Raw genomic sequence first — 21,397 nt, 5'->3', positions numbered from 1 at the left:
GGAACCTTGTTATAACTGTTTATTAGGTCCAGGATTTTTTTTTTTTTTTTTTTTTTAGGATTTTCTACATAGACAGTCATCATCTGTGACTGATGACAGGTTTATTCCTTCTTCCCAATATGTATACCTTTTATTTCCTTTTCTTCTATTATCGAATTAGCTAGGCCTTCCAGTACAGTATTGAAAAGGAGTGGTTAGTAGGGAAATCCTTGTCTTGTTCCTGATCACAGCAGGAAGCATCTAGTCTCTTGCCATTAAGTATGACGTTAGCTGTAGGTTTTTTGTAGACGTTCTTTACCAAGTTAAGGAAATTTCTATTTCTAGTTTGCTGAGTTTTTATCATGAATGGATATTAGATTTTGTCAAATGCTTTTTCTACATCTATTAACATGATTACATGATTTTTCTTCTTTAGCCTATTGACGTGATGGATTACATTAACTGTCAGCAACAATTTTAAAACCTAAGGCTTCCCTGGTGGCACAGTGGTTAAGAATCTGCCTGCCAATGCAGGGGACACGGGTTTGAGCCCTGGTCTGGGAAGCTCCCACATGCTGCGGAGCAACTAAGCCCACGAGCCACAACTACTGAGCCCGCGTGCCACTTCTGAAGCCTGTACGCATAGAGCCCATGCTCAGCCACAAGAGAAGCCACTTCAATGAGAAGCCCATGCACCGCAACAAAGAGTAGCCCCCACTCGCCGCAACTAGAGAAAGCCCGCACGCAGCAACAAAGACCCAATGCAGCCAAAAATAAATAAATTAAATAAATTTTTTTAAGTTATTAAAAAAAAAACAAAAATAAAGCCTAATGCCCCATAATAATGTCATGTTGATAAAATCCTAGTATATCTTTAGGTTGGAATATTAGGCAGCCATTAATCAGGTTCTCAAAAATACTTAATAACATGAGAATATGTTACTTATAATAAAAATTCAAAGAGTGGGGTACAATCCCCTGGGCGTGTATATAATACAAGCACATACAATGCTCTATATTTTTATACCCACACACACACACATATGTGTCACCAACAAAAATCACAGAAATTTGAAGATGGCAGTTAATAGACTTTAAAGAGGATTGCATGTTTACAATATAAGAGCTGAAACAAGAAAGCAGAGTCTCACCTTGTTCAGTCTCACCTGGGAATGTATGTTGGGTGACTCAAATATTTTGCCACTCTGTGAATGTCCATGAATAACCGTGAAAGCACTGTGAGTGTTGATTTTCGGGTCACAAATTTTCATAAGTAGGGGAATTTGCAAATATGGAACCTGTAAATAAGAATCAACTTCATATAAATGTATAGATACATGTATACATATATAATGATGGTTACAAGTTACATAAAAATGGGAAAGGTAGTGTATGTAATACTGAAAGGATATACATTAAATTTATAGTAATGTTTATTGCAGGTGATTCTATTTTGTATTCTTCATACATTTCAGTTTTTCAAATTTTCTTTTTTATGTGGAAAGAAGTTTATCTCAAAGTCAACTACAATGGTGATAAATTTTCCAAACCTAAATGTTTACTGAAAAATAGTTAATTATAGCACTTCTATACTATAAAATACTATTGATTATTTAAAGATTATATTTAAGAAAAATTTTTGATAAAATAGAATATTTTTATGATATGTTAAGAGAAAAAGCTATAAAATACATATATACATTAGGTTCTCAATCCTATCAAGAAATGGCTACCAGGACATAGGTCAAAATGTTAGCAATATTTCTCCCTGGGGGGTGGAATTTTGAGCAATTGTTACCCTTTTTTCCTTAAACTTTCTACATTTTCTAAACCCTTCAAATGAGCACCACATAGCCCTCTTAAAGTAGAAAAATATTATTTACTGTGTCTAGTAAGTAATCGAAATCAGAGATCGAGGTCATTTCTCGGGACCATAAGATGACCCCATAAATTCTAAATTCCTTTCCAGGGAAGCTATCCAGATTCAGGTACATTTTAGGTCTAACATTCTGTTTTCCCACTATTTCTATAATGAACAGGAATGCTTTTATAATAAATCAAAAACAATTAAAAAAAAGAAAATTGTACTGGGAAATGTTATTAAATTGAACTAATCCAGGCAAGCGTTTCAAGGTAACATAAATTGGAAGAAGAGATTATCCATCTCTCTATTCTCATGGAAGCCAGCAGGGTAAAGAGGAGAAAAACACATGTAAGTAGAGGTCGCACTCAAGAGTCAGAGAAGCTGATGGCAAACATTTGCTTCCTTAGGCTCCAGTGCTGCCACACATTGACATAAGATTTCTTACAAATAAATATTGGTTTTGAAAGTATGTATACATTTTATTGAAGCACACTGTATATTTGGGTCTGCTGAAAAGCCTGTGTGTAAGGCTATTAAATCACAAAACACATCAAAGACAACACAGCTTCCAAACAGATGTGCAAGCCTTGGTTACGACAAAACCTTTCTCCAACCCAGGAGCACACTACCTTTTAGACTGGATTTTGTTCAATGGGATAACTTCCTCATTAAGACTTCCTTGTTAAGAAATTTAATTTAATTTAAAAAAAAAAAGACTTCCTCAGTTACGGCATAGAAACTTTCTTCCAAGTCCCCACATAGACTCACACGCAGAATAAAGAACATGAGTTGACTTGGAACCTCCTGGGCTTCTAAAAGCTGACAGTAAGAAGCAAATAACATAACATGATCTATGGAACCTTCCTTCTGGAGCTAGGTGGATATCTGCTATGAAAATCTTTCAAAACAAATTTTAAGGTGTAAAAAAGATTGAAAATCAAATTATTAAGTGAAATAACATCAACATGTTACTCTGACTGTTACTGTTGGCATCTGTCACACGTTCTGACAATATACCTGTAGAGGAGCTGTCAAGTGCTCTCTCACTTTCAGTGTCATCTCTTGTTTATAAGAAGTGTGATTATAAAGTTAGGTGACTATTTTAATCTAACACTCAATATACCATTTGCCTCATAATAAGTGCCTTCGCCTTCAGAGGAATCACATTAACCCCTACATCCTCATTTCATTGTTCAAAACCTGCTTCGAACCCCTTTGAGAAACTACTTTCCGACACATGAGAAAGGCCATCTAAACATTTTATAATCCCGTCTTGATTTTCAGACTCCAGTAGGATGGCAAGACACTGCTTCAAAAGGTTTATACCGTTTCTCAGCCCAATTTACCATCTGTTTAAGTTGTATTCATATGTTTATTGAAGCTCCTACCATGTGCCAGACGCTGTTTACTGTTTAAATGATAAACAAAACAATATGTCATTATGAAGCTTAGGTCTATTGGAAGGAACAATTAAAAATAAAACATATATACAGATGGTCATGATGTCATATAAAGATAAGCACTGGGAAGAAAAATAAAGCAAGGAAGGGAACAGACAGTATCAAGAGAGGGTGCTATTTGAGATCCAATAGTGGGTGACACGCAGAGGGAAAAACCAGCCGAAGTCCCAGAGGCAGAATCATACTTGGGTTGTTTGAGGAGCAGCAAAGAGGAAGAGTGATACGAGATGAGAACACAGAGGGGCCAGGAGCTAAGGGGGCCTAGTTGGCCATGGAAAGGAGGCTGGATTGATTCAAAGCGTGATGGGAAGTCACTGGAGACTTCTGAGTAAGGGCATGACATGATCTGATGGATGTTAGCTGGAGAATAGATTGTAGACCAGCTAGGAGGTTATTGATATGCCCCAGGCAAGGCATGATGATGGCTTGGGCAAGGGGGGCAAGGTTGAAGGCAGTAAAGACTAACCAGATTTGATGTATTTTTTTGAAGGTAGCACTAATAGAATTGTGTATATGTACTTCTGTACATACGAACACACAATGTTAACAATAGGTATCTATGAATTTTGGAGTTATGAGTGATCTTCACTTTCTTCTTTGTACCTTTCTATGCGAGTTGATGACTTTTTTCCACTGATTTCAAAAGAAAAAAAAAACAAATTGGGGGATGAGGCAAGATGCATAATCAAAACCCAGCCACTGAAAGTCAATTAGCAAAAATACAGGGCTGAATATTTGCCGTCATGGGGTAGTTGAGGTAGCTGCTGCTAGAATCACAACTGGGGGTGCCCTGGTGATGGGGTGTGAGCTTTGGGCAGTGAGAGTGGCCAGACCAGGGAAAGCCCAGATCTTGAGACTATGCCTGCTTCCTGAGCTATAGCAGACCCCTGGGGACGAACCCAGCAGTAATTGTAGAAAGGAATACTGCTAAGGGGGTGAAACATTCTGGGAGGCTGGCCATGAACAACAAGCACAGGTTAAAGCCTGCGGCATGAGGAGTATCCAGTGGTAGGCAAGATCTCCTAACAAAAGAGTGGTTCAGCCTTAGATGAACATAGCAGTAGGCAGAGGTCCAAGTAGGCAGGTGGTGGCATAGTGCAATATGGCAGAAACACAAGGAATCAATCTTCACCGAACCCGTGGGAAGTCGGATAACTCTCTGTCCCTAGCCAAGCCACAAATTCCTTGGAAGAGCAATGGTTCCTGGATAGGAGAAAATATAATTTCCTTTATTGACGATCATGACCTACCCTAATGGTTCCATAGGATTTGTTGACCCTTAAAGGCACAAAGAGGCCTGTCTCACTTGCAAGTGGTTATGAGTTTCCCAGAGGGATAAAGAATGGCATTCATTTCCGGTCTTCATGTGTACAGCATGCTCACCAGCAATCTTTCCTCAGTACATCATAAAACACCAACCCAAGCCTACACCATCTATTAGGTCTTACCCTGAAATCTTGATCCTAAGTTCCTTGATAACAGAGGCCTTATTCATCTCCAGATCCTCAGTATGTCTAATGTCTAGTTCATGGTAGGTGTTCCATAAGTACTTGTAGAAAGAAGGAATAAATGAATGAATAAACCTGATATCACCAGAAGAAGTCCTGCTTGGTGACTTTCTGAGGACACTGTATTTATATTATACTCTAACCACGTACTTGTATATAAATTGTACATTCATCTGCATGACCTCATCAGCCCAAACTTCTTGTTTAAATTCTGACTTGGAAAGTAACCTGGAGGAATGTCAACTAATCCAACCAAATTGTTTTCTAAGTTCTTCCTACAATTTTATACACATTGATACTAATCAGCTCGAGCCAATCCCATGCCCAAACGTTTTTCAGGGCAGACCTGAGTCATCTGATCAGTGTGCTTCTGGAAACATAGGACCGGTTTATCCCTCCATCAGCACAGTGTAGCATTTCCTACCTGAAACAAGTGGATGTGATGGGAACTAATGGACATTTCTCCAACGCTGGTGTTATATCAGAAGGTGCACTGACTGGACAGGACATCTGAGACCTAAGTCAGCCCCGGCTCTAACACTACACAGCACCCTGAGCTCAGACATGTCCCTCACCCTCTCTGTGCTATCATTTACCAAGTATAAAATGTCTAGGTAGAACCAGGAACCCCATGAAGTCACTTCAGGCTCTAAGGTTAAGGTCCATGAGGGCAGGGACCCAGAGCGTGGCAACTCACACGTACTCGACAAAACATTCTAGATGTAGGAACAAAAGAGCATCAAAATACAATGAAAACTACAGGCAACGTGTCTCTCCACCAAACAGAAAGGGCCTTCGTGAATGAAACATAAGAACATGTTGAAAATTGAAATGCAAGCCCTTGTAGCTGAAAAGGAATTTCTATGGGGACTCGAGCGCTGTCTATCAAAATTCAGTGACACATCCACTACACATGAAAAATAGCTCCCTGACCAAAAGGTGTAATGAATTAAGGAGAGGAGTCTTCCCTCAAGCATACGGATGAGCCGCTGCCACGTGATTAGGATGAATAGACCTTGTGTAAAATCAGGTGCTTCCTTGGTAACATTTAGTTAACACTTTCAGACCTGGGGGCACCATATAGTTCACAAGAGTAATATTTTCTTAAATCCTATTAAATGTTCCCTCAGGTGCTTCTATTCCTGTGGAATATTTCAATCAGTGTTCAGTATTTTCAGACTTCTTTATAGTCTTTCCAGTTTCTATCATCCAACCCATTTACTTAAACTTCCTTTCCCTCCCTCCAAACAATATACAGTCAACAACAATAAGCATTTTGATTAATAATAATCATCATCATCAGAATTACTATTATAGCTACAATTCACAGGATATTTATCATGTGTCATATACAATTCTGAGCATTTTAGATACATCATTTTATTGAATGATCATCATGACCCTGTGAATTAGCTTATCACTATCACCATTTGACAGATGAGCAAATGCAGCTCAGGAAGGTTAAATAACTTGCCCAAGGTAGTCATAGCTTACAAGCAGCAGATCTGGGACATAAATCCCAGACACTCTGATTGCAAAATCCAAGCTCTTAACCATTATGCTAACTGCTCAATAACACATTGGCGTGGGGCTATTTTTCTTTCCCTAGGTATTCATTGAGTACTAAGTGCTCAGCACTGTGCTACGGATGGGAATCAAATAGTGAACAAGACAGAGCCAGTCCCTCCTCACCGTGCTTATGCTCTAGCAGAAAAGTCAACGAAACAAGTGAGAACAGTGTGATGACTGCTGTGATGGTGAGTGAAGAGGTTGTGGGAGATCACAGAGAAAACATCTCTTAAAAGGAGACTCGACACCAAAACTCACCCTTTGATAGGATAAACCTGCCTCGATTTTGTATCTGCATCCACTTCTGCAGGGGCTGAGTTAAGGAATTAAACTAGTCCCACACACACTAGTGGATTTCCTTAAGCTCTCATTTTCATCGCATAATGAACATTTGCCTGCCCCTTAGGATGACGCTCGACCCTACCCTCTTGCTAGACAGTTCCTACAACATATAATTTATGAAATGGAGCCTTTGGTCACTATGTCCTCTCTTTGAGAATCCTAGTAACCTTATCTACATAACACCTGTGAAATATGCATGAAAACTTGAACGCATTTATTCTCTAAATTATCAAACCAAATTTCATAAACGTTATCAAAATCATAGGAATCGTCAAAAAGACAAGGGCGATACAGGTAGATGACCGTCTTTGATAATATCTGAAGAGCCACTTTAATGGCAAAAGTCCCTTTCCAACTCCGTCTAGAGGTCTGAAATGCACACTTCCATTCACATGCATGGAGTTATTTGGCTACCTGGCCCTTGGACCTTAAGGGTCAGAATCTACCTTGGAATCTTAATAAAAATTATAATAATGGCTTCAATTCTTCAACACAATGTGTGTCGGCATTGTGCAACGTGCTTCACAAGAATTACCTTATTTACTCGTCACACTTAAGAATTATCGTTCCCATTTTGCAGATGAGAAAACTGAAGCTTGGAGAGATTAGATACCTTACCCAGGAATCTGGATCTGAGTCCAATAAGTCAGAATACAGAGCCCAGGGTCTTAACCAAATAAAGACATTGGCAAGGACTCAGCACACGGCCTGCACTTGGTAATTTGCCAACTCAGAGGAGTTGGCGTTTTGTACACAAAGAAGACTAGACACATAATTGAAAACCTGCTTCAAGATGCGTAAAAGGCAAACTTCAAACTATTTCTCTCTCCTTTCTCTTTTGGTTCATTCCCTCGTAATCCTCATCATAAGCCTTCTGGCCCCAACTCTGCGATCCATGCTGTTTTTCCAAGATCCTCTTTCTCACTGATGCCCCACTTTCCGGGGCTGTCGCTGTGATCCAACACCACCCCCACTTATTTAAATAAGGTTGCAAACCCCTAACAAAACACAAAATTCCTCTCAAGAAGAAAATAGAAAATCAGAGGGCAAGTGCTGGGAAATACTAGTACCACCATCTCCTTCCCACCAAACCTTCCTTACGGAATTAGATATTTTTTTTAAATTTTTTGAAGTTTTATTCATTTATGTTTTAATTGAAGTCTAGTTGATTTACCATGTTGTATTCGTTTCTGCTGTACAGCAAAGTGACTCAGTTATACATATATATACATTTTTTTCATATTCTTTTCCATTATGGTTTATCACAGGATACTCAATATAGTTCCCTGGGCTACAGAGTAGGACCTTGTTGTTTTCCCATTCTATATATAATAGTTTGCAACACAATGAGGTTCTTTACCCTAAGGGTGCTATGTGGAATATATAAATGTGTATTTATGACAGCCTGCATTTGGGGGGTGAGGAGGTAAAGTACATAGCTTTTATCAGATTCAAAAAGGAATCTGTGACATGAAGAGAAAAGCATCTTCTTAAAGGGACGTTTGAATCTTTTCTAGAAATCTGGAGAATTCTTGTCATGTGTGCAGCATCACCCTATTACATCTTCTGCTTCGGTCACAACCAACATTCTGGTCCAACTCCAAAAGCACTCCCCACTCACCCCCCCAACCCTGAGACGGCCCTTTTTCTGACTCTTGTCTTGTCTACTTCCCCCACCAGAACTCGCTGATAACTCCCCCTACTGTGGTAATCAAAGGGACAGAGGCAAAGGGCTGAATTCACAATCCTCCAGCCCCACGTGGCAGGCCAGCTGCAGTCTGGGCAGACCTATTACAGTACAAGCTGTGTTATCTGGCATTTCCTCAACAGGAAAGAACTAGAAACCAGCATTTCTAAAATGCCCTAGTACAGATCTCCAATCTAGTAACTGAAATGGATGCCACTGAAATGCACCCACAGTGACACAACACTTTGAAAGAGGCCTGATCAAAATGCAAAGCTAAAAGTTGTCTCTGAGCTAGGCAGCTTCAACCCAGCAGGCAGAACAAAATCCATCCCCTCACATTTTGTACAGATACAAACAAAGAAAAAGAGAATTGAGGTAGTTGCAAGACCTTGAAAAGTACTACTTTACAGCGATTACGATGGCAATGCAGAAATATAGAAACGTGTAACAGCGAATGTTAAGTGAAAAAACAGGGCATAAGATCATTATGATCACAACCATAAAAAATGCATATACATGTGGGAAAGAGTGAGAAAGGGTTTACGAGGATAAAATTGTTCTTTTTCTTATTCTTTTTTTTTGCTACTTGTCAGCCAGTTTCTTTTTTTATTGAACATACTTGATCTATAACATTTTGTATATTTAAGATACACAACATGTCAATTTGCTACATTTCTATATTGTAATCTGATTGCCACTGTAGTGGTATTTAGCACCCCTATCACATTATGTAATTGTCCTTTCTTTTTAGGGGTTGGAATAATTAAGTTCTACTCCCTTAGCAAGTTTGATAATTATGCTACAATACTGTTTTTCATATTCACGACAATGTTTTCATATTCACTACACGTGGCTCTCTAAGGCCTCTTTAATACTGGTTGCAAGTTTACCCTTAAACAACATCTGTCCTGTGTCCCCAGCCCCTGGTAACCACCAATTTACACTGCTTTTATGAGTTTGGCTTTTTTCAATTCCACACATAAAACTATTCTTAATTTTAAGGTGCTGGGATTCCGGAGGAATTTTTCCCTTTTTCAAATTTACATGTCATTAGTGCAGTATATTTACTATTTACAGGAGGGAAGGGAGTACTATGCCCTACTAAAAAAGAAGTAGTAAAAGTGCTTGGTAAAGTCATCAAGCTCGGAGAAGAGGTTTATAGAAAAGTATGGCCAGAGGAGATTTGTTCAAGATGGCGGAGTAGAAGAACGTGCTCTCACTCCCTCCTGAAAGAAGACCAGAATCACAACTAACTGCTGAACAATCATCGACAGGAAGACACTGGAACTCACCAAAACAGATACCCCACATCAAAAGACAAAGGAGAAGCCACAATGAGACGGTAGGAGGGGCACAATCACAATAAAATCAAATCCCATAACTGCTGGGTGGGTGACTCACAAACTGGAGAACACTTATACCACAGAAGTCCAACAACTGGAGTGAAGGCTCTAAGCCCCACGTCAGGCTTCCCAACCTGGGGGTCCGGCAATGGGAGGAGGAATTCCTAGAGAATCAGACTTTGAAGGCTAGCGGGATTTGACTGCAGGACTCCGACAGGACTGGGGGAAACAGAGACTCACGCAGCTCAATATCAAAAAATCAACCAACCCAATCCAAAACTGGGCAGAAGACCTAAATAGACATTTCTCCAAAGAAGACATACAGATGGCCAAGAAGCACATGAAAAGCTGCTCAACATCACTAATTATTAGAGAAATGCAAATCAAAACTACAATGAGGTATCACCTCACACCAGTTAGAATGGGCATCATCAGAAAATCTACAAACAACAATTGCTGGAGAGGGTGTGGAGAAAAGCGAACCCTCTTGCACTGTTGGTGGGAATGTAAACTGATACAGCCACTATGGAGAACAGTATGGATGTTCCTTTAAAAACTAAAAATAGAATTACCATATGTCCCAGCAATCCCACTACTGGTCATATACCCAGAGAAAACCATAATTCAAAGACACATGCACCCCAATGTTCATTGAGGCACTATTTACAACAGCCAGGTCATGGAAGCAACCTAAATGCCCATCGACAGACGAATGGATAAAGAAGATGTGGTACATATATACAATGGAATATTACTCAGCCATAAAAAGGAACAAAATAGTCATTTGTTGATACATGGATGGATCTAGAGACTGTCATACAGAGTGAAGTAAGTCAAAAAGAGAAAAACAAATATCGTATATTAACACATGTATGTGGAACCTAGAAAAATGGTACAGAGGTACTGGTTAGCAGGGCAGAAATTAAGACACAGATGTAGAGAACATACATATGGACCCCAAGGGGGGAAAGCGGCGGGGGTGGGGGTGTGCTGAATTGAGGGCTTGGGATTGACATGTATACACTGATGTGTATAAAATCGATGACTAATAAGAACCTGCTGTATAAAAAAATAAATAAAAGAAAAAGAAAAGTATGGCCAAAGTTGCTTCTAAATCATTAAGCTGACTGTATCTAAAGACTAAATCTATTTTCTTCCTATCAAAACTGCAGCACTTAAAACATTGAAAGCACAGAAGTAAAAAGAAGTTTGCCAAGTTCTCGGGAAATGTAACCCAATTAAAAGTATTCATGTGACTCAAACTATATGCTTAGGGGCTTCCCTGGTGGCGCAGTGCTTGAGAGTCCGCCTGCCGATGCAGGGGACACGGGTTCGTGCCCCGGTCCGGGAGGATCCCGCATGCCGCGGAGCGGCTGGGCCCGTGAGCCATGGCAGCTGAGCCTGTGCATCCGGAGCCTGTGCTCCGCAGCGGGAGAGGCCACAACAGTGAGAGGCCCACGTACCGCGAAAAAAACCCAAAAAACAAAAAACTATATGCTTAGCTGTGGGAAATAACAGAGAAATAGATTTAAGTGTCAATATTTGCCGGCCCACCGCCCACCCCCTCCAGGACCCATCTTGGGTGTCTTCCTGGTTACTGCCTCCCTCCCTCCAGACTCCCTTCTGGTGCTGCATTGGTTTTGCCTTCCTATCTCTGCCTCTTGAAACCTGCTGCGACCACAGCATCAACCTGCCATTTGCAACATGGCAATTCTTTCGCAAATTCAAGTAGCAATCAGTGGGATTTTTTTTTTTTTTTTTTTTTTTTTTTTACAACTTAGCGACAACCACATCCCCACACTCATTCTGCCTATTTTATTAGCCTTCCGGCTCAGTGCCAGGCGCAGTGGAAACAGAATCTATTGCTTAGCAGGTGTAGGGTATCAAAGTTCAATGCTTTCACGCTCTGTATTTCCCACTAGGCTCTATGCATGCACTTCAGGTCCTGACCAAGAGGTTGCCCTGGCTTATTTATGGTCAAGGCTCTGCATAGGCAAGAGGAATGAGCCTCAGGCTGCAATCTACTCATGGTTTTTCACGTGGGCAATATAACAAGATAACTATTGTACTTTGTTATAGTAACAAACTCCAGGGAATATACCCAGTGGTAACTTTTGAGCAACGTTTCAATAAATACACATGTTTCATGTAGGCCATGATGGATATCACTCTGACATTAGTAAACCAACTATTCTTGAATCTTCGTCATTTGAAATTCACTTTCTCTGACCTTCAACTACCTCACCTGTAAAAACAGAAATGCTGTTACCTGTCCCAAGGAAGTACATGGAATCAGATGATGCGGTCCCTTCCAGCCCTGAAGCATAAGACAGAACATGACGAGGTTTGAAGACAGTTCTCTCTCACCTGATGACTGGGGTTATCTTCTGATTCATTTCCTGCCATCCACACCCTTCAGGTCTCCTTTTAAACTGCTCTCTGAGTTTATTTTTCTAATGCAGACCTGATTCTGTCTGTCTCCTGATTAAAACCCCTGATGGGTAGCTACAGCCAGCTACAATTGGATAGAACAAAATTTAAACCCCTCAGCACGGCAAACCTACGCGTCAGGCATGACTTTCAACAGTCTTCATTCTCAGGTCTGTAAAAACGTAAAATTGTTGTTTTATAACACAGCGGCATCACCATTTTGAGGCCACATTCCATCAGAAAGCAGAAAACTCAATTTAGCCAATTTCAGGCAAGTTTAATTACTTATGGATTTTTCTCAGCCATTGCAGGTTTAAACACAATTCAGGATTTTCCCTCTCTATGCTCCTCCACATTGTTCTAAGATTGATCTTATTCCAAGGGGCTCACATATCTTGGTGACATGGGACCCAAAAGGACGTGAGCTACATGGTATATAGCCCTCTTGTATCAAACACTGGCCTCTGCAGGGTGTACAAGCCTATTCAAGTTCTCGACTGTCATCCCCCCTCTACGCTAGCATCTGCTGACTTAGACATCTTTCCATCTGGCCTCGAGGCATGAGGTTCATGCCTCTTTCCTCCTCGGTGTCCCTGCACCGTGACTGACAGGCCCCTCCAGGTCTGCAGGCTCTCAGTGGCCTGTAGGAAAACCTCCAGCTGCTTCCCGCCCCAGGTCCTATTTTTAAACACTTGCTCTGCATCTTAAACCATTTGTTTAGTGTCTGTCTCCCGACTCCGAGCAGAGGGATAAGAGAAGGGATCGTGTCTTTTTTAATTCACCAATACGCTGTATATCCTTTTGTGCTGTGCTCAAAAACTGGTTGCTGAATGAATAAAAGCTGCTTCTCAACCTGCCTCACTCTGACCCTTCTGGCTTCACGTATATACATACACACACGCACGTACATGCACACGCACACGTGCACGTAAGGATGCTGTGGAATTACATAATACGGAATAGTAACTTAATCTGAGTTTGTCAGGGCTGAGCTATCTAAAGAAATAATGTTTAAGTCCTGTAAATATGGCCCAATATGCCAACCCCTATCCCTTCTGCCTTCCAAACAAACTCATATATGTGTTAATACACAGGGAAACACAGATACTTCACAGCAGTACTTTCAAAATATCTTTAAAGTCCTAGGATACTTCAGAAGTGCCGCCAGGGGAAACTATGAGAAACGAAGGGGCCTTTAAGAGGCAGAGTCTGGGTTCCTGGTAGGCAGTATAATGGTCCCCAAAGATGCCCACATTCGAATTCTCAGAACCCAAGAATATGTTTCCTTACATGGTCAAAAGGACTTTGCAGATGTAAGATTAAGGTTAAAGCCCTTGAGATAAACAGTTTATCCTGAATTTTCCAGGAGGGCTCAATCAAAACACAGGTGCCTTAAAAGTGTAGAAGCTATCCCCAGCTATGCGGTCGGAGAGAAACTTTAAGAAGGGGCCTAAGAGACGGGATGCTGCCAGCTTGGAAGATCAAGCAAGGGGGCCATGAACTGAGGAAGGTGGGCAGCTTCTAGAATCTGGAAAAGGCAAGGAACCAGGTTCTCCCTCAGAGCCTCCAGAAAGGAGCACAGCCCTGCTGACCGCTGGATTTTGGTCCAGTGACCTTCAGAGCTTGAGATCCTAAAGTGGAGTTGCTTTAAGCCACCAGAGTTTGTGGTCTTTTACGACGGCAGCCATAGAAAGAACTACTCCAATTTCCCTGTTACTGACTCGCTCTGGGGCTTCAAAGAGAGCAGCTCCACCCTGATCCAGCCCCCAGAGTACTGGGGCCCTGCAGGCAAGTTCACTCGAGGTCACGGTTCCAAGGTGACCCGCCTCGTTCCCGCAAACATGTCTCTTGCTGTTGCCTCCATCTAGACCCCCCTAGCCCAGCATTCGCTCAGTTATCCTTCAAGGATGCCGCCCTTTCTCTGTCTCTGATGTCCCTCCCCTACTCTACTCCAGGCAGAATCAATTTTTCCTTCCTCTCGGCTTCCATTATGCTTTATACGTGCTTTTCTTACTGAACTTTTTATAAACTGGCAAATCGTCAGGGCCAAGGACCATCTCTCACCCACGTCTCTTTGATCAAGCATCTAGTGGCATATTTGATACATATAGACATTCTTCTGACAACTGTGTCTAAGTGAGCGTCTGCTTACTGTATTTTCACAGTCCCTGTGTATTTCTTTCATAGCACTTAATGACTTATAATTTTGTATTTATTTCTCTATTTACTGTCTGTCTTCCCCACTAAACTAAGTTTGATGAGGACATGCCAGCCCTGTTTACCATGGTATGTGGAGCATCTATCAAAGTGTGGGCTCTCAAGAAGTACTGGGGGTATAAATCGCTAACTGTGTGTTTATTTCATTTAATTCACGTCTGGGAGGATGGGATCCATTGGCAAGGTTAACCGTAAGCATAGCTGTTGGGAAGTGCAGAGAGAGTTTCAGCACAGGGACCCAGAGGTCCTGTGGGCTGCCCTCTCTTGAACCCACAGGACCCAATCCCACTGTTGCTAATAGGAACAGCCAGGCCTCCTCCCACTGAAGCAGTTGCTCACTCCCGAGAGTGAATAAATGGAGTCCTGGCACCCAGCTCTGAAAGGTTGCCAACCTCCAATACGTCTTGTCACTGTGTACTGGAGACGTTTACTTGAGAATAATTAGTAGCCCTTCTGTGCATCAAAAGTGACCATATCTGTAGCATCTCTATTGAGATCGATGACTTTGTTTTCCAAAACTCTTCAGAGAAGACGGTTTCCATTTCAGTGGTACAATTGGGATGCTGAGCGCACACCTACACTGCATGTCGGGTGATTGCCAATGAAGTAGAGGTTGGTCCGGTAACTAATGGGTTGCCACAGGTAAAGTGTTCACATCCACTAATAAGGAAATTCCAGTCAGAAATGTGCTGCCTTTGAAGCTGTTTCATGATGCAAACACACCTAAGGGGAGAATGTGTTTTAGGCAGATAGCTATTCTGAGTTTGTTTTTCCTCAACAAAGGCCAGCCACACAAAGAGGCAAGATGCGTAGCAACTGAAGACACGTCCTCAAAGATCTCTCTCCCACTGTTGGTACCAGCTGCAAGTTCACTATTTAACCATCATTCCCCTAGCTTACAGTGAGCGTCACCCTCTCCTATTAATATTAAAAAATGTGGGAAAGGAGGCACTAATCCCTAACTGTGAACAAGGGACTATGATTCCGGAGCTGGAACAGACTTTATACGGAAGAAGGAAAAGAAAACATAAGAGAGTCAGGAACATGTGTGGGCTTTTGTACGTTGTAGGGGTGGGGATGAGTCCGAGTTATGCACAACAGCCAAAGAAAGGAAGCAAGTGCGACTGTGGCAGGGACGGGGAGAGTGCAGTGGGGATGGGGCATTGCTGCAGGTTAATTTGCCTCATCTGAACTGGCCCTAGCAACAGCCAGGCTTGGACACTTCCTCTCGTGTATATGTTTGTCACACGGCCAGTGTCTTCTCTGGGAAAAAGGCAAATCTCTTCCTGAAATGGGCCTCCCATGCTTGACAGGGCTTAGACCAAGTTCAGCACTCAGACAAGTTGTAAAGGATATCATGTGTTCTTTGGTTTCCCCAGCAGCATTTTCCTGGGCCCTCTGTCCTACACAGGGCTCTGTGTCCTCCCCTTACTTGAACTCTTAAATAAGGATTTCAAGGCTCTAAAAGCAGTCATCTACTTGGTTTTATATCTGATTATAGAATTAAATAACTTGATGCCTATTAAAGTGATATAAGGCACTGGAGAACAGGTGGGAGGGGAACTGGGGATCGCAAGAAGGATTCAGATAGATAGAAAGCTTGCCCCAAATTCCTGATATTAGGCAATCACCTTAATCTAGTGTTCAATCTTAGCATCACTAATGATGGGACAATTTCCTAATTAATGTGATGCAACACAGAGTACCTGACGTTGCCTATGGTATAATCTTGTCAAAAATGTTTGACTGGAATCTAAGCAAGACTTTATATCCAGTTTTCAGTTTAAGAGATGAGGGAGACAGAGAGATCAGCTAAACAGCACCTCAAGGAAGTCTAGGAAACAACAGGCCTGGTCTCTTCAGAAAGTTTTTGTAATGGAAAAAGGAACTGTTCTAGATTAAAAGACACTTAATTATAACAATCAGTTGCAACACATGGTCCTAGATTGAATCCTGGTTTGACCACAGGTGGTAAACAGCATTTTAGGAACCATTGAAGACACCTGAATATGCACTGGGTATTAAATAATATTAAAGAATTGTTAGATATTTTTAGGTATGCTGATGTAATTTTTACTCTGAAGGAAAAAATATTTTTTAGAGATGCATACCAAAACATTTATGGTCTCATAGTGTCTACAATGTACTTCATCATAAAACAAAATCATGAACTTACACCATACTAATTATTCTATCTGTACTCAAAGTCAATAAAAAAGGTAAAAAAAATTTAATCAGATATTTCCAATATAGACAAGGGATAATGACTTCAGCTTTGCTATGCAAACAGCCCTTAGCACACTCCTAAAATACACTGAAGGAAATAAGGGTAGGATAATGGTTTTGAAGCAGTTTGCAAGAAACATTCTACCATTTGTATTTCTCTGCAGATATTCTATATCGTGAAAAATGGGGCACTCTGTTTATCTAATGGTAGTTTAACTAGACCAGTGGTGTGTTCAGCTATACTGACAATCAATAGAACTAAAAGGACAGAATCTTAAAACTCAGAGTCCATGAGCAACTACTTAAAGAAGGTTTCTTCTGAAAACAAAAAGCAGAAAGATTGACGGTCAATGCTACTAAAGCACAAAGGGCCAATCAGAAATAAGCTTGTAAACTCACTGGAGGCTGAATGGTATAAATGTTAAGGTTACAGGCTCCAGAGCCTACCAGCGAGTGTTTGAATCTCAGTTCTACCACCTTTGAGCTGTAAACTAATAAGTGTACTTGCCCCATAGGGTCACTGCGTGGATTAAATGAGATAATGCATACCAAGTGTTTAGCGTAGTGCCTGGTACATAGTCAGCACTCAATAGACGGAAGCCATTTTTTCTCTTATCTCTAAGTCAATGGCTTTTGGTCACTGGTTCATGAAGGGTTTTGGGGAGTCCATGCTTCCCATAAAATTGGGTGTAAAATTTGGGGATTCTCATTTTCTGGAAAGACGGTACTAAGTTGTTATCAAATTCTGAGAGGTCTACGACCACCCCAAAAGTGTAAGACTCACTGCTCAAGAGGCATTTTCTTAATCAATTCCAGATATGGGATATGACTATTGATTACGGAGACCGCCATAAATTATATGTATCCTGTCCAAACGTAGGCACCTCTCCCAACAGCATGGGCTTTTACTGAGCATCTGCAGGCAAGAGAAAACAAAGAGACCGATGAAAGGCCAGAGAGGCCTGTTCTTGGGAGCAGGGCCAGAATGACTGTGCACAAAGGGCAGTGACATCTTTTTTTCCTGTCTAATCCTTGTTGGCTCTGGAAAGGGTGGCCCTGATTACTGCCTTTTTATAGCATTTTTAAAGGTCAGCTTATGTAATGGAGGTACTATGGCCTAGCTAGGACATTAGAGAGCCCACCTTTGGCAAGGAAAATAGCATAATACTTCTCTGGAATTCACACATTACCCAGAAGCCTTTGGCTTCCTGAACATCTTACTAAAAATTTTAAGTCTCTTGGCAGTAATTTTCAAGCAGCACAATTTTAATCTGGCCCTGCTTCTGTAGCGCTGCTAATAAAATCTCCTCCAGGCAAATCCCTGCAGAGGCTGAAAATTTGTCTGAAGAAGACATGCCTATAATCAACGATTAATCCTATTGACCATGATTAACACTTCCATACGCCAGCCTATCAGCTCTGAATGCTATGTCATGATTCCACGTGTCCCAACGTATCCCTCACAGGATTACAGGCTCTTTCAAATCTCCTTTCGGAAGGAGCTTTAAGAATCTGACATATAGGTCACATCCACTTTAAAGATATTACATTTCTCCTCTCAGCCAGAGCTTTTTCATCTATGATGTGATTCTACTTTCTATTTGCAATGGCCCAGTTTCATATAATTCCATGTGGACACACACATAGAAACTTGGTGGTCAGATGATTTGTCCCCATGGTAACTGAACAAAACATCAAAAACAATCCGTCCCTGGGTATGCACAGGGTGTGACCTTGGCCAAGACATGTCACCCGAACATTGGACAAGTATTTTTGTGTACCTACCAAGTTCCAATCATTGTACTAAGTTCAGGGGATGCATACTAAAGGTGCATTTCCTGCCCTCAAGGAACTTACAGTCTAGAGAGGAGACAGACATGTAAACAGGGAATTTCAATACAGTATAATAGAGAAGAGTTACAATAGGAAAAGTTATAGGATACTATGGAAGTAGTCAGGGAAGGCTTCTCAAAAGAGGGGCCATCTAAACTAGAAGTATCTAGGTGCATGTGTGCATACTAGAATGTTCCAAAGGAAATAGCATGTGCAAAGGCTCAGAGGTAAGAGACAGCAGGACACATTCATGGAACAGCAAGTAGTTTCATGGCTGGCCGGTGGAGGTCAAGAGGGAAAATGCAAGTGTTGTGGTTAAAGATAGCAGTCAGACCTTGAGGGACCTTGGAAGCCATACTATCGAAGGCATGAGGAGCCAACTAAAGAGTTGTAAGCCCCACATCAAACTAATGCTTCTGCATAGTGAAGGAAACCATTGCCAAAATGAAAAGGCAGCCTACTGAGCTGAAGAAGATATTTGTAAATCACATACTGTCATCACTCAAACTTCAAGGAGGATTTGATCCAGAACCCCCCTCAGATACCAAAATCCACAGGGTAGAGTCTCCTATAGAAAATGGAATAGTATTTGCATAAAACCCATGCACATCCTCCTATATATAGTAAAATCATGTCTACATTACTTATAATTCCTTATACTATGTAAATAGTTGTAAGTACAATGTAAATGCTATGTAGGTACTTCAAGTTTTGCTTTGTGGAATTTTCTGGATTGTTTTTTGTTTTTTTATCCATGGTTGGTTGAATACACGGATGCATAACCCATGGATATGGAGGACTGAATGTATCCAATAAGGGGTTGATATCCAATATACGTAAGGAATTCAAATAACTCAATAACAAAAAAAAAAACAACCCAATTAAAAACTGGGGACAGATCTGAATAGACATTTTTCCAAAGAAGACAAGCAGATGGCCAAGAGGAAGATGAAAAGATGTCCAACATCACTAATTACTATGGAAATTCAAATCCAAACAACAATGAGATGTCCCCTTACGTCTGCAGAATAGCTAGTATGGGAGATTGGTTCAAGATGGCGGAGTAGAAGAACGTGCTCTCACTCCCTCTTACAAGAACACCAGAATCACAACTAACTGCTGAACAATCATCAACAGGAAGACACTGGAACTCACCAAAAAAGATACTCCACATCCAAAGACAAAGGAGAAGCCATAATGAGATGCTAGGAGGGGCGCAATCACAATAGAATCAAATCCCATAACTGCTGGGTGGGTGACTCACAAACTGGAGAACTCTTATACCACAGAAGTCCACCCACACAGTGAAGGTTCTGAGCCTCACGTCAGGCTTCCCAATCTGGGGGTCTGGCAACGGGAGGAGGAATTCCTAGAGAATCAGACTTTGAAGGCTAGCAAGATTTAATTGCAGGACTTTGACAGGACTGGGGGAAACAGAGACTCCACTCTCGGAGGGCACACACAAAGCAGTGTGCTCATCAGTACCCAGAGGAAGGAGCAGTGACACCATAGGAGACTGAACCACAGCTACAGTCTAGCGTTGGAGGGTCTCCTACAGAGGTAGGGGGTGGCTGTGGCTCACCGTGAGGACAAGGACACTGGCAGCAGACGTTCTGGGAAGTACACCTTGGTGTGAGCCTCCCAGAGTCTGCCATTAGCCCCACCAAAGAGCCTGGGTAGGCTCCAGTGTTGGGTCGCCTCAGGCCAAACAACCAACAGGGAGGGAACCCACCCCCACCCACCCCCACCCACCCCCACCCACCAGCAGACAAGTGGATTAAAGTTTTACTGAGCTCTGCCCACCAAAGAAACAGCCACCTCTACCCACCACCACTCCCTCCCATCAGGAAATTTGCACAAGCCTCTTAGATAGACACATCCACCAGAGGGCAGATGGCAGAAGCAAGAACTAAAATCCTACAGCCTGTGGAACAAAAACCACATTCACAGAAAGATAGACAAGATGAAAACGCAGAGGGCTATGTACCAGACGAAGGAACAAGATAAAACCCCAGAAAAATAAGTAAATGAAGTGGAGATAGGCAACCTTCCAGAAAAAGAATTCAGAATAACGATAGTGAAGATGATCCAGGACTTCGGGAAAAGAAGGGAGGGAAAGATGGAGAAGATGCAAGAAATGTTCAACAAAGACCTAGAAGAATTAAAGAACAAACAAACAGAGATGAACAATACAATAACTGAAATGAAAAATACACTAGAAGGAATCAATAGCAGAATAACTGAGGCAGAAGAACAGATAAGTGACCTGGAAGACAGAATGGTGGAATTCACTGCTGTGGAACAGAATAAAGAAAAAACAATGAAAAGAAATGAAGACAGCCTAAGAGACCTCTGGGACAACATTAAACACAACAACATTCACATTATAGGGGTCCCAGAAGGAGAAGAGAGAGAGGAAAGACCTGAGGAAATATTTGAAGAGATTATAGTTGAAAACTTCCCTATCAAGGGAAAGGAAATAGCCACCCAAGTCAAGGAAGTGCAGAGAATCCCATACAGGATAAACCCAAGGAGAAACACGCTGAGACACATAGTAATCCAACTGGCAAAAATTAAAGACAAAGAAAAATTACTGAAAGCAGCAGCAAGGGAAAAACGACAAATAACATACAAGGGAACTCCCATAAGGTTAACAGCTGATTTCTCAGCAGAAACTCTACAAGCCAGAAGGGATTGCCACAATATATTTAAAGTGATGAGAGGGAAAACCTACAACCAAGATTACTCTACCCGGCAAGGATCTCATTCAGAATTGATGGAGAAATCAAAAGCTTTACAGACAAGCAAAAGCTAAGAGAATTCAGCACCACAAAACCAGCTCTACAACAAATGCTAAAGGAACTTCTCTAAGTGGGAAACACAAGAGAAGAAAAGAAGCTACAAAAAGAAACCCAAAACAATTAAGAAAATGGTCATAG

The 21,397-nt window shown here is 41.4% G+C and overlaps 1 long non-coding RNA gene across 1 annotated transcript in view; it reads right to left on the bottom strand.

The window, feature by feature from the left end:
• The window catches only part of LOC141277583 (uncharacterized), a 189,210-nt gene that overhangs the window by 142,040 nt on the left and 25,773 nt on the right, over positions 1–21,397 (bottom strand). Inside the window, exon 2 of the long non-coding RNA XR_012329197.1 lies at positions 1,146–1,277. This is a non-coding gene — a long non-coding RNA (uncharacterized lncRNA). The remainder of the gene's footprint in view (positions 1–1,145; positions 1,278–21,397) is intronic.

This window comes from Tursiops truncatus, chromosome X (genome assembly GCF_011762595.2).
Source record: "Tursiops truncatus isolate mTurTru1 chromosome X, mTurTru1.mat.Y, whole genome shotgun sequence".
NCBI lineage: Eukaryota > Metazoa > Chordata > Mammalia > Artiodactyla > Delphinidae > Tursiops > Tursiops truncatus.
The sequence above is the reverse complement of the archived record's forward strand: the minus strand, read 5'-3'. Positions and strand labels throughout refer to the sequence as shown.